Below are 13,316 nucleotides of genomic sequence, written 5' to 3' on the forward strand. Positions count from 1 at the left end.
GTAATTTCCCAAGCATATCATACAAGAGCATGAGATTTCAAAACCAAAGAAGGGAGGTAATGGAGACAATTTCCCTATCCTACTCCGACCCATGCCAAGTTAATTATATATGTTGCTCTTATACTATGTGTGGTCGCTAGAGAGATCTGACAACATACCTTGATTTGTAAGACTATCAAAATATTTTCCAAGTACTATTTTTTTTCTGATACTCAAGCTGAATGTTATTACAGAGCCAAGAAAAAGCTCACAATGAAGGTCATACTTTCAGAGAAAGAAGGAGAGTTAGATGAAATTATAATTCAATTGACTAGATGAAAATTTGTCCAAGGGAAAGAAATCTGCATGTCACAAGGTCTGGGCATCTCAGAGAACAACCTAGATTCTGGTTATCTGAAAAGAGAAAGGGGGTTGATCTGTATTCTCACAAACAACCAGAGCTAATAAAATTTTCCTAAATTGATTAATAGGAAAAAAGGAAGAAGCAGGGATCCCTCTAACTGCTCTGAATGTTAACTTGAAAACTCTAGTCTCAAGATGACCCTTAGGATTGGTAAAGCTGAATTCTCAGTGGCATTGGATTTTTAATCTACCCTGGAGGCAGCAAAAGGGAAAGGAGGAGTTACTTTTTCCTTTACTTGGGGAGACCTAGAAATAGGAGGAAGAAAGAGCACAAACTAATGTCTGAGGAAAGAAGGAGCATGAAGCATTTCAGAAGTTGGGAATCATCAGATTTTTTACCTAAATCAGGGAAGAGAAATTTCTAATCCTACTACACGGAACATGCTCACTCTAGAAGTCAAGGCAGTGCCCACTTGAGCAGTCTCAGCTACGAGAAATTAAATCTTTCTCCTCATTTGCCTCTTCTGACTTTGATGCTTTTCTCTTGTAGTTTCCACTTTTCTGAGCAAAAGCACAACCAGTTGCTTTTCTGAAATATTTACTGCTGTTTCTCAGCGTACAAAGCCAAACCAGATGACAGATATGGAACATACCACTTTCTCAGAGGCAGAAAAAACAAACAAAGTAGTTCTGCACACAGAAATCTTTGAAGTACTTAAAAACAAAGACAAATCTCAAGATCCCAAGCAAGGGGATGTCTTCCTCAATAACCTGCAAGCTGTTGTTTGAGGAAAGGTGTCAGATGAAAGGAGAGATCCCTATTAGTATTTTCAGTGTTCCCCTGAGAAGAGGCAGACAACAAAATTACAGTTCCTGACATCAGAAAAACTGCTGTCACAAAGAGTTAATGATATTACCACACTGTGTGAGATATTATTACGTTACCTACAAATATACTTTACAGAAATACTGGACCAACAATAGTGTCCATTTACACAAATCCTGTCTGGAATTTCTACACCTCTGCTTTTCTTTCAAGACATTTCTTTGAGACGTTTTACATTTTTTTTCAGTTTTGTCATTAACTGTACAAGAATTTCCAGAGACATTTCCATATTAACGTACTTGTCTTTTTTGAAGTGATGCACAAGAACATCTCCATCTTTAGAGGATTTTCTTTCTTCACAACCAAGAGCAATGTAATCCTTCTATTAAAATACTTTGCAGACTCATTTCTTCCAGTACTCCTCCAATGCATTTAGGTCCCAAACCTGTAATGAGCGCAGATGCAGGGGTCTGCCCACACACAGCAGGAAAAGGGCCATAATTCTGACTCATCTGGTAATTTATGCTTCTATACTGGTGTTACAATAATGTTAATATTGCATGAAAATATTTCTATAACACTTAAAATATTTGTCAAAAAATAATATTCAGAACTTGTCAAATTGCCACCATGATTCTTACATGATCAGAATACCTCATCTTCCAGTAGGCAGCGCTGGCGAGAGCACATCAGAATGCAGCAACCCAGCACATGTGCTTTGCTATTTCCACTGTTGGCAATGACCTGAGTCACCAACAGAGCTCAGAGGGGCAAGAAGAGAATATGCCAGAACAAAAATATCCAACTCAGTTGCTGTGAAAACCTCCACATTCCATGATGTAAAATACCTTGCCTGCTGCCAACCATATAGTTCTGTTAGCAGCAGATCTTTGTCAAGGCCTAACACTGTGTCTCGTTGAAGTGTACATTCTCATGTTGGTATCTCTCCTCAACAAATGTAAAAGATATCCAAGACTCTCAGAAAGTGCTTAACAAGTAAAAAAATGAAATTTGCGCTGGCTTATGTTTAGTAATAACTGTACAGGACAGGTCCAATGTAGAAGCAGGATAGGTTGCATGTAGACTAAACATACAATAATTTTACATTTATATATATATATATATATATATTTCATCTCAGATAGGATAAATTTAAAATTTGAGACCAGAATTTAAACTTTTGGATTGTATTCCTATTGTCTCATTTAATCAACTAATTTGGTAAAATTAAAAAATGTCCTTCACCAATTTTTTTCTTTTTAACAGTTGAAGCATACATCATTGATGAAACATAAAATATAGGAAATTTTGCAATTTTTACTTGGATGCACATGGCCAATTTTATGCAAGTTTGCCACAGTTTGATTTCCTTTTGTTCAGAAAAAGCTGTTTTGCCCTTCCATGCTTCCATTTCAAGTATCTTTATTCTTTTTTTCATTATGCATACCAGGAGTTACACAAATGCAGCTTTTAAACTCTCAGTAAGCACTGATGGAATTGCTGAAAGGTGTTTCTTTTTCTTCTGTGTCAAGAAGACATTAAAAAAAGACTCTCTGAGAGGAAAAAAAAAAACCAAAACCAAAATCACAGGATAGTTTGAAACTGCTCTTCAAACTAAATGGAAAGAAGTAAATTCACAGGCAGTGGAAACAAGGACAGGTAGCCTGGGAAGAGTATAGAGATGAAGTTCGGTTGTGTAGGGACAGGATGAGGAAGGCCAAGATGAAGCAGGAACTGAACTTGTCAAGGGATGCAAAGAATAACACAAAGTCCTTCTACAGTATGCTAACCAGAAAAGGAAGGTCAAAGAAGGTGTACCACCCAATAAACAATGCTGGAAAACTGGTAACAATGGATGAGGAGAAGGCTGAAGTACTCAACAACTTTTTTGCCTCAGTATTTAATGGCAACCTCTCTTCCCATGCCTCTCAAGTGGATGGGGATAGAGGGAGAAAAGTGCTTCCCACTGTAAATAAAGTTCAGGTTCATGACCACCTGAGGAACCTGAATGTACATAAGTCTATGGGACCGATTAGATGCATCCCAGAGCCCTGAGAGAATTGGCTGATGTAGTTGCCAAGACGCTCTCCAGGATACTTGAAAAGTCATGGCAGTCAGGTGAAGTCCTAGGTGACTGGAAAAAGGGAAACATGGTACCCTGGGAATGACTGACCTGTCAGCCTCACCTCCGTGCCTTGGAAGACCATGGAACAGATCCTCCTAGATGCTATGTTAAGGCACATGGCAGACAGGGAGGTGATTTGGGACAGACAGTACATCTTCAGCAAGGGCAAGTCCTGCCTGACCAGCCTCGTGGCCTTCTACGGTGGAGTGATTACATCAGTGGACAAGGAAAGGGCTACAGCCTTTGACACAATTCCCCACAGCATCCTTCTCTCTAAATTGAAGAGAGATTGATTCGATGGGTGGACTGTTAGGTGAATGAAGCATCAATTGGATGATTGCATCCAGAGGATAGTGGTCAATGGTTTAGAGTCCTGAGGGACATCAGTGATAAATGGTACCCCTCAAGGGTCCATATTAAGACCAGTGTTATTTGATATCTTCATTAATAACATAGACAAAGGGATCGAGTGCACCCTCCACAAATTCACAGATGATGCCAAGCTGAGTGGTGAGGTTGACACACCTGAAGGATGGGATGCCATCCAGAGGGACCTGGAAAAACTCAAGAAGTGAGCCCATTGGAATCTCATAAAGTTTAACAAGACCAAGGACAAGGTGCTGCACCTAGGTCAGGACAACCCCTGGTATCAATATAGGCTGATGAACAAACCTTCTCAGCCCTGCTGAGAAGGCCTTGGGGGTGCTGGTGGATGAGAGGCTGGACCTGAGCCAGTAATGTGTACTTGCAGCCCAGAAAGCCAATTGTATCCTGGGCTGCATCAAAAGCAGTGTGGCCAGCAGGTCAAGGGAGGTGATTCTGCCCCTCTACTCTGCTCTTGTGAGACCCCACCTGGAGTGCTGCATCCAGCTCTGGGGTCCTTAGCACAGGAAGAACCTGCTGGAGTGAGTCCAGAGTAAGCCAAAAAGACAATTAGAGGGATGGAGCACCTCTCCTGTGAGAAAAGGCTAAGAGAAGTGGGACTGTTCAGTCTGGCCTTCCAGCACCTAAAGCGGAGCCTACCAGAAAGATGGAGAGGGACTTTTTACAAGGGCATGTAGTGATAGGACAAAAGAGAATGGCTTTAAATTGAAAGAAAGTAGGTTTAGATTAGATGTTAGGAAGAAATGCCTTACTGTGAGGGTGGTGAGGCACTGGCACAGGTTGACCAAGAAGTTGTAAATGTCCCATCCCTGGAAGTGTTCAAGGCCAGGTTGGATGGGGCTTTGAGCAACCTGATCTAGTGCAAGGTGTCCCTGTCCAGCAAGGGGGTTAGAACTAGGTGATCTTTAAGGTCCCTTCCAACCCAAGCCCTTCTACCATTCTATGACTGAAATAAAACTCTTACTCTGAAAGACTGAGATGAGTTTTTTAAAAGAATCTTTAACATACTCAAATGACAGATGTAAGTATGAAAGATATGACTCTGTGTGTGAATGCATGCATGTGGCAGAGTGAGAAGATGTGTAATTACATAGATATGCATGTTACTGGATAAAACAAGCTTATATTTGGCAAGAAAATAACTTATACAGATGCAATTCCTAAGTTCTTGAAATCTCCTCTTGGAAAGATCAATTCGTTCAACTCTTCTAGATCCTTTCCAAGTTTTGCTGTTATGGGTCAGTGTCACATAAGCCCTAACCCAAAGAAAAACATGTGATACTTGTTTTAGCTCCTACTAAATGATTAAAACACCTGCTCTGATTCATTCCTTCCTGCATGAATTTAAAAAAAAAACAGACCAACACAACAATTTTTTCCAAATGCTACCTGAGCTGTGGCCTTTGCATATGCAAGCACTAACAGTGTGATTATACTTTGAGGGTCCACATTCCTGGGGAGCTGTAGTGCAAGGAAGAATGGGAAGAGGGGTACTACAGGTTCATCATTCTTAAGCTAGAGGATGAGAAGTGGTGGATGGAGTTTATTAGATCTTCAATCACTCAAAGTCATTACTGCAATAAATTAAGATTGCTTGAAGGCACATGGAGCAATTTACCATACACATAATAAAGATACTAACAAAATTGCATGTGAAGAAACCATTATCTGATCCCTGGTTGCAATACTTCACACTTCCTTAGCATTTTTCATCCAAGAATCTCAAAGCACTCAGAGGCCAAAATCTTCTAAAGATGAGTCCCTACTTTGCTCGGAGGTTAACGCTTGCACAGATTTGTGTCTATCTTTCACTGAAGGTATCTTCGAGGCCTTTATATGTCCATGGCTGTATTCACAACAAAAGTCTGAAGGTCTGAAAAGAGCAGATCTGCAGGCATGGGTTCATGCACAGCTGGAACCCGCACCTGGAGGCACACAGGACCCAAATTGTACAAGCAGGACATTCACATCACCACATCTCCAGGTACGCTTCCATAGGTCTTATGGCACTTGGCAGGAAAAGCACTTGAGAGCACAGTATCTGCAGATGGCTGTATTTAAAACAACTCTTCTGGAAATGGCAGATTCATCCACCCATTATGCTTCCCTCGTCCATAAACACATATCTTTGGATTACTGTATCCTTTCTCATTTCTTGCAAAGAAATTTATCCTTTTCCTTCCACAATCTACTGTAAGAAGATACAGTTCAAAATTAAGGAAATAAATAAATAAGAAAGAAAAAGCACATTTGCTAGGACTGTTTGCCCACTGGGGAATCAAAATAGCAGTCTCCACCAGTGTGTGACACATTATAAGGCTTCAGGAATGCAAAAGTCATGGTCTCATGAAGCAAAGCATTACTCCAAGGAATGTAGACAGGGAACTGAGGGCAGAGGATTGAATTTTGCACACTTTTACCTACTGGTATTTCATTTCCAACACACAGCTCCCTTGGTAAGAGGTGAAATCCTCAGGGTATGACACTGCAGAAGACTCAGGATGGTGGCAGCTGAGGACAAATCTCTGTAGTTCTGACTGTCAATGTCACACCTGTAGAGTTGATCACAATGTCTGAAACAGCCCAGAACTGCACAGGTGCAATGCTGACATAAAGCTTTATTAATTCCCTTCCTTTTTATATGCAAATTATCTTCTCTGCATCACAGAATCTCATCCAATGACCTAAATTCACACACATTTTTGAACTGATTTATAACAAATACTCTGGTGGATGCACACACAAATACGTATACCTATATAAGCATTACATAAAACACTTTTAAACATATCACAGAAAGACTGCATAAACTGCCAGTAACAAGTGGTCAAGACCCTTGCCTGTGAGGTGGTACATTTTGCTTCAAAAACAGTTTTTAGGATTCAAATTTGCATTCTTCATTGAAAAGTCTTAGCCGTCAGGATCCAGAGTATTTGGATATATTCTCTCCCACAGCTTATGCATCTGATACAAAAAACACTGAACTACTTAGTGACTCAGTGTATTAAAAATTACCAAATTGCCTTCCCAGCTCACTAGTTAAGACATACACTTAGAAAAGAAACCTGACTTTCTAATCCAATAAAGATTTTCAAAATACACAGAATGATTTGGGGAGTTTGTTCTTTGGCTTTGACTGTGGGTTTTTGGTGGTTTGGTTTTTTTTCCCCAGAGGGGAAATGAGTTAGAATTTTCTGATTAAGCACAATTTAAAATACACCATTTTTGGTCACTGTGTATCCTAATTTTCTCTTTTTCCACTTTAGGGCTACATCCCAAAAAATAGTATCAGCACACACATAACAGTACTGACTAGAGAGTGTGTCTTACTTTTTCTAGTCTACACGGACCATGAAACGCAGTAGAGCAAACTGTGTTCAGGAGTGTTCAGCTTTCTTTCAGGCATCAACACAAATATGATTTCACAAGAATTTGGTTTGCTGGATGAGAGCACTGGTATAGAGTTCTTCAAAAAATGAAGGCAAAAAAGCCAGGCTTACTTGTGTGTTTGCAAAGCACAGCAGCCTCCCGCAATTCAGTACAATGGTGGCTCCATCAGAGCTAAAGCGTATGCTTAGCTTACCATTACCATTACCATACCAGTATAAGCAGAGGCATTGAATATATTCAGCATTTCAGCTCTCTTTCAAAAACACCACATCTGCACCAAAGCCAGCAGAGAGAATACCTATTGATTTCAGTGAGGAAAGATACCACCATGAGTCTTTACAGAGAGTATCACACTTAACACTCTTTATAGAGTATCACTTCATATTTGTCATGACATATTACAAGGCAAACTTCCACCATTTATTCAGGATTAGATTTTTCAGATATACAGAAATACAGTTAACAAATGAAAATCATTAGAAAGTCCTTTAAAAGAAGCCTAAACAAATATCACTTCTTATTAATGTGTTGTCTTTCTTTCATTTCACAACAGCACACAGGACGTGTGACTCCAGTCTCCACCAATTTTGATTGGAGTGGAAGACCTGAGGGTCTCCATATATGTTGATAAGTACATCAGAAGGAAAACATATAAGTTGATAAGTACATCGGCTCTCTCTGCAATCCGTTCCTAAATCATAAAAAACATACCCGTAGTACAGTGATATTTTAATTTAAGATAAAACTCTGAAACATCTTGATTTGAAAATTCTCATTCTGTCTTAACATAAAATAGAGTCATCACTTAAAGCTTAAAAAAAAAGTAAAGAAAAAAATAAAAAAAAAAGAAAGGGGCAGGGGGTTTGTTAAGAAGATAAAAAAATACACTCTTCAAAACAGAATTGTTTTTCTCTGTAACTTCCAACTAGTTTATATGTACCTATGCATATATTTGTCTAGGTATTTAATCCTTCTCGGAATTCCAACAAGTATCCTGGCTGCTAGAAAAATAGCATAGAGGGTCACAGTAACACATCATTGTGTCTTCAGTGCAATTAGCATTTTGATAGACATAACTCTCCTTATCCAAACTATATTCCTTGGGAGGTATGTCTGGGAAGCAAACACAGTCACTTCTGACGCACCATCTGGGACTGTGCACCTTGGAGACTTCAAGGACACCTTTCCTTCCCAGGTCATGTCTAACTGATCACTGCATGTAAGCCTACATAAATATACAAGAATACTTCTAGAGCTGTGTATCAGGGTGCTCTTCATCTACTTCCCTTCTCAATTTTCTTCTACAAGACAGGCATCGTTGGGACTAATTCCACTAAATTATTAAAAAATATATTAGTAACAGGTATACTGCATTCATTTCGTGCAAAATTCAGGAATTTAAAAGAAAAAAACAACCAAACAGTCCAACTTCAAAGTTAAAAGAGTAGATTTAAAAAAGCTCAGAAAATGCGAATATTCAGCTATATCCAACCTCTCTTTTATAATAAGGAATATAAAGTGATTGAGAGAAACTGGAGCATTGAGTCTTGACTGTCAGTTCTCCAGCAATAAAAAGTTCATAGGTCTGTTACCAGCTATAGGCTCTCTAACACACTCCAGGAAAAAAAAAACATCACATTTTGGGTCCTGTTCTGATCACAGCTTGGCCAAACATAAAGATCTGATCTAAATAACTCTCATGTTATCCTGACATGACTTTTCAAAGCTATTTCTAAGTGGTTTAGTTCTTTTATCTTCATTAAAAATTGACTAACAAATTCCACATTTGTTTCACTATAAACAAAATACTTTTCAGCATCTTTGGAAAGGGGATATTTTTGGGAATACAAGGACACAGCTGTTTCTTTTGCACACAGTTGAAACAGAATGATGTGTGCTGTTAAAGCATGTACAGTGTTACACACGGCTACTTGCCTCAGCCAAATGTGAGGTGTTGCTTTCTCAGGCTCTAATGGACTGTTCCTCAGAGGAGCTGGAACTACACAAACAAACTCAGAAATTGTCAGAACCAGTGCGCTGAGGCTGTGGAGAAGAGAGGACATGAAGGTGGATGTGAAGAGAAGCAAATGGAGAAGAACAAGAGCACAGAGACAACATATGATGAAAGATGAGGTTAGATGACAGATGGTAAGCAGGAGTGTAGCACAGCTTATATCTGTGCCAGAAACCATTAATAATACAAGGCTTCTAGCTATAGAGTCATATACATATCATATATACATATGTTTTATATATGATATATATACACACATACATTCAGAAAAATGCATGATAACACATGTAAATACACAGATAAAGGTTTCCCCATTCATCTGTTCTCTCCGCCATGTGTTACCAAGCTTCCACCTCAGACACATTCACTTGAAAACAGCAGCTTGCTGTGCCCTCTGAGCTTATAGAAAATGGACACTCCTATGCATATTTTCCATGCCAGCCTAAAGGACAATTTGGTAGTGTATTAAAAATCAGGGGAAATTGCTGAACAAACAGTACTCTAAAATATTAAGCAAATTGTGAAGGACTTTCAGAATACTCCACCTAGCAAGTCTTAAAATGCTGTATTTTTATATAAATCTTCATGCTAAAATAGACCAATGTAAGAAAAAAAAATCTGGACAGAAGCTATTAAAAGGCCCAAACTGTTCCGATTTCCATAACATTCCTCATTCCCTCACTACCACATCATCCAGTCTTATCTCTGCTTCTTACGCTTGTAAGAATGTATGCAAACAGTAATGGAACAAGTGACTAGATTGCAAAATCCAATTTTCCTGCTCCTCGTACAAATTTCCAATACACCAAAACAGCTACCCATGCTATCTTACTCACTGCAAGAAACCCCATGTGTTAGCTGCTACAAAATGTGTTTTAAAAGACAAACTTACACCTCTAAACACATTTACACATACACTACCATAGACTATCTAAAACTAAGAGATCAGTAATTACAATCATAAGGTTCTGCTCTAACACCACACTGTGCTTTAAAAAGAAAAAAACTTCAATTTCTGGTATTATCTAATGTTCTAGATATATTTCTAATTAAATCTCTTCACTTACTAAGCCATCTACAGACACTAAATACTTCATTTTCACTGCAGAATAAAACAGACACAAAAGGGAAAGTGTGAGTGGCATAACTTGACAGTGGAGCCAAAAATGAGGGACTAAAGGGAGTGAGAACTCTCTGGGTCCTGTAAAAGGCCATTGCCACAGTCACAAACTGGTATCTTTCTCACAGCTTAAATATTTTGCCTAATGCTTCTATTACTTTCTCATGCACTTTTCTGTTCTTCTGGGCATTAAGTTCTCTGGACACTGCTAAGTAATTCCTTCCAAAAGCTGACACAGTCCCAGGGTTCCTTATAGGAGCTCTGAGGAACTCAAGTTTTTTAACTTTTAAAATGGGACAGTTAGTCACAAGTTGCCATTATTGTCAAAATAAATTGTCAATATAAAAACATATATAACTGTCAATATAAAAACATATATATATATATACCCTAGCAGAGTGCAACTCAATGTATATTTGTTAATCTGCAGCACACCCTCCCTGCTGAGTTTAAATAGAAAAATGAAGAAAATTCCTTCATGTGTGCAGAACATGCAACTCATATATTATCACTGGCTATGAGGAAGAAATTTTTTGCAGGCAACATTTTTTAAACTACTGAGACACTTGTTACACTACCAAAAGCATACTACTACTTAGGGCCTACGGCTTCTAGAACAGCCACTAATATTTCAGTAGCTTCTTGTACTTCAGGGCACAGAAGACTGAAACTGCTCTACTTGGAAAGAAAATTGTATTTTGGAGTCTGCACTTTATCATACACTAAATCGAGGTTTATGGTGTCCAATTAAGGGCCAAATAAGGTCTAGAAAGTAGTGAAACTCTTCATTCTAATATAATTTGAATTCTACATTAGCAAGAATCTGATTTTAATACAGCTTTACATTAAGTAGCAAGGCTCACAGAAAAAGAATGTTAAAAATCAGAAGATCCCTTTGAAGAACTATTTTAGTTTTCCTTCATAAGCAGACAAAAAAAGATCTTTATATTAAATCCCTCATGAAGAAGTGTGGCCTTGGTTTCAAGCATTCAGTGAACTAAAACAATAGAGAAAATTAACAGAAGATGTCAATAGAATTTTTTAAATCTCTTTTATTAAAGTTGGAGCAGCATTTATTTTTAGTGTTGTCTGCAGATCCTGTGCTGGCTAATTTAAAAAAAAAAAAAAAGATACTAAAATCACTTCTTTTCTGTATATTCATTAAATTTGTTTATATAAAAGTCAGTAAAAAAGGTTTGTAATAACTCCCTTCAATATTTTTGATGACCTAAAAATTAAATTATATCCAAGAAAATAAAAAACATGCTTAAAGAGAAGATTTTGGAAGGGGAGCTGAACAAAGGACGCTTTTATCAGAAGAACTATGCAGCCACCTTGACACTGCTTTTCAGATAACATTTTTGTGTAGATAGAGTCCCCAAAGGCAAATTCATCATCCTTCCACCAGTGCAAGAGGGACTTCCATTCCACTTCCAGTGGTGGAGTCACCCTCATATCCCTGGAGGTATTTAAAAGATGTGTGGTAGACATGCCACTTAGAGACATGGTTTAATGGTGGACTTGGCAGTGTTGGGTTAACAGTTGGACTCAATGATCTTAAAGACCTTTTCCAATCCCAATGATTCTGTGATTCTATAATCTTCTTGTGGAGGGCATTTTCATGCAAATAGAGTTTTGTTAAACATGTCCCCTGCTCATGCAGTGAACAATATTCCCTGTCATCAAACACCAAAGCATGAAATTTCAACATAAGTAAAAATGCTGGTCACTAACTGTTTCAAATCTGTATGTAGTCTGAAATAACTTCACAATGTACAGGGATCCTGCACATCAAATCCACACCATGGGATCTTTGCCTCTTTATTAAAAAAGCATGCATGGCCAGCTTTGGACAGAAAAAAGGAAGTGGAGAGATTCAAGGATATTCTCAGCAAAACATACTGGTAAATGGCAAAGCTGTGCCTATGTAGATAATGTACCTAACTGAGCTAGGTAACTGAGTTAACTACATTAAATATCTCAGTTTAAAAGCAGCAAGCATGAACCTTTCTCATGAGCACATAGTTTTGAACTTGCTGTTAAACTACCACTGTAAAAAAATAGTTCCTTATACTATGTATTATATACAATAGATTTATATGGGTTTTAGGCAAAATTATTTGTATTTATATCTAATTCAAAAGAAATTATCACCTTGAACAAAACATGAGACTTTGCTATCCAAGAGGCAGCAGGCCTTATAGAACCCCAAACACAGTTCAAATTTTGGTACAGAAACTGAAGTCAGACCCAGCTGCAGAAATCAACCAAGCTGGTTATTTGGATTTATTATTATTGTTTTGCCTTGCAGCACTGTGCCCTGAGACCTCTGCTGAGACCATGGATTCTTAGGAGCAAAGCCTAGAGATTATCCAAACACATAGGAAACTAGTGCCACTGAGACAAGAAATGATCTGAAGAAAGGAGATGGACAACTGAAGGGAAGAGAAAAGCATTATCCCAATACAGCAAAAGCAGACCTGAGGTACAGGCAGATTCCAGCTTCTCTAGGGTGGCAGCACACAAAGGTTAATTGTATCTCAAGTCTCTGTCCTATAATTTAACTTCAGATTGATTCTTTCCTGAAGTGAAATCAAGAAGTATGAACCTCAGAGTAGCACTAGCAGAACAATGACAAATTTTCTGGATCACAATGACTGATAATTGCTCCTGACACTTGTTACAGGCTTGCTAGAAGTCTTATAGCTACAAGTTATACTCAGTATCATGGCAGCACAGCACACCTTTGCAAAAAATCAGATATTCTTGATTGTAATTTCTGGCAAACAAGCAGCTGAATTAGCAAAAGACCATCACAGTTTGCACTTCTGGCAAATCCCTACCCTCAAAGTTCCACCAAAAGTACTCAAGATGTGGGAAACGAATCATTAAATTGTCTTAAAGTGACCCCTTCAGAACAGCTGGATCCCAGCACGCACTCCAGTTATTGCTTATCAGTTGTGGTTAGACAACTCAATATCAAGGGCTGCTACCTTTCAGGTATTTAACATTAATTAAATGAAAGAAAAACATATGTTTTCAGAAGACTAGTATCACCTTGCTCTTGCGATGAATGACCATCCAGGGGTCAAGACTGGAACTATTGTTATTTAAT

The 13,316-nt window shown here is 38.3% G+C and overlaps 1 protein-coding gene across 49 annotated transcripts in view; it reads right to left on the reverse strand.

Annotated features, from left to right (window-relative positions):
• Nucleotides 1–13,316, reverse strand: part of RIMS1 (regulating synaptic membrane exocytosis 1) — a 318,203-nt gene that overhangs the window by 282,769 nt on the left and 22,118 nt on the right. The gene's annotated exons all lie outside the window — the stretch shown is intronic.

This window comes from Pseudopipra pipra, chromosome 3, assembly GCF_036250125.1.
Source record: "Pseudopipra pipra isolate bDixPip1 chromosome 3, bDixPip1.hap1, whole genome shotgun sequence".
Classification (NCBI taxonomy): Eukaryota; Metazoa; Chordata; class Aves; order Passeriformes; family Pipridae; genus Pseudopipra; species Pseudopipra pipra.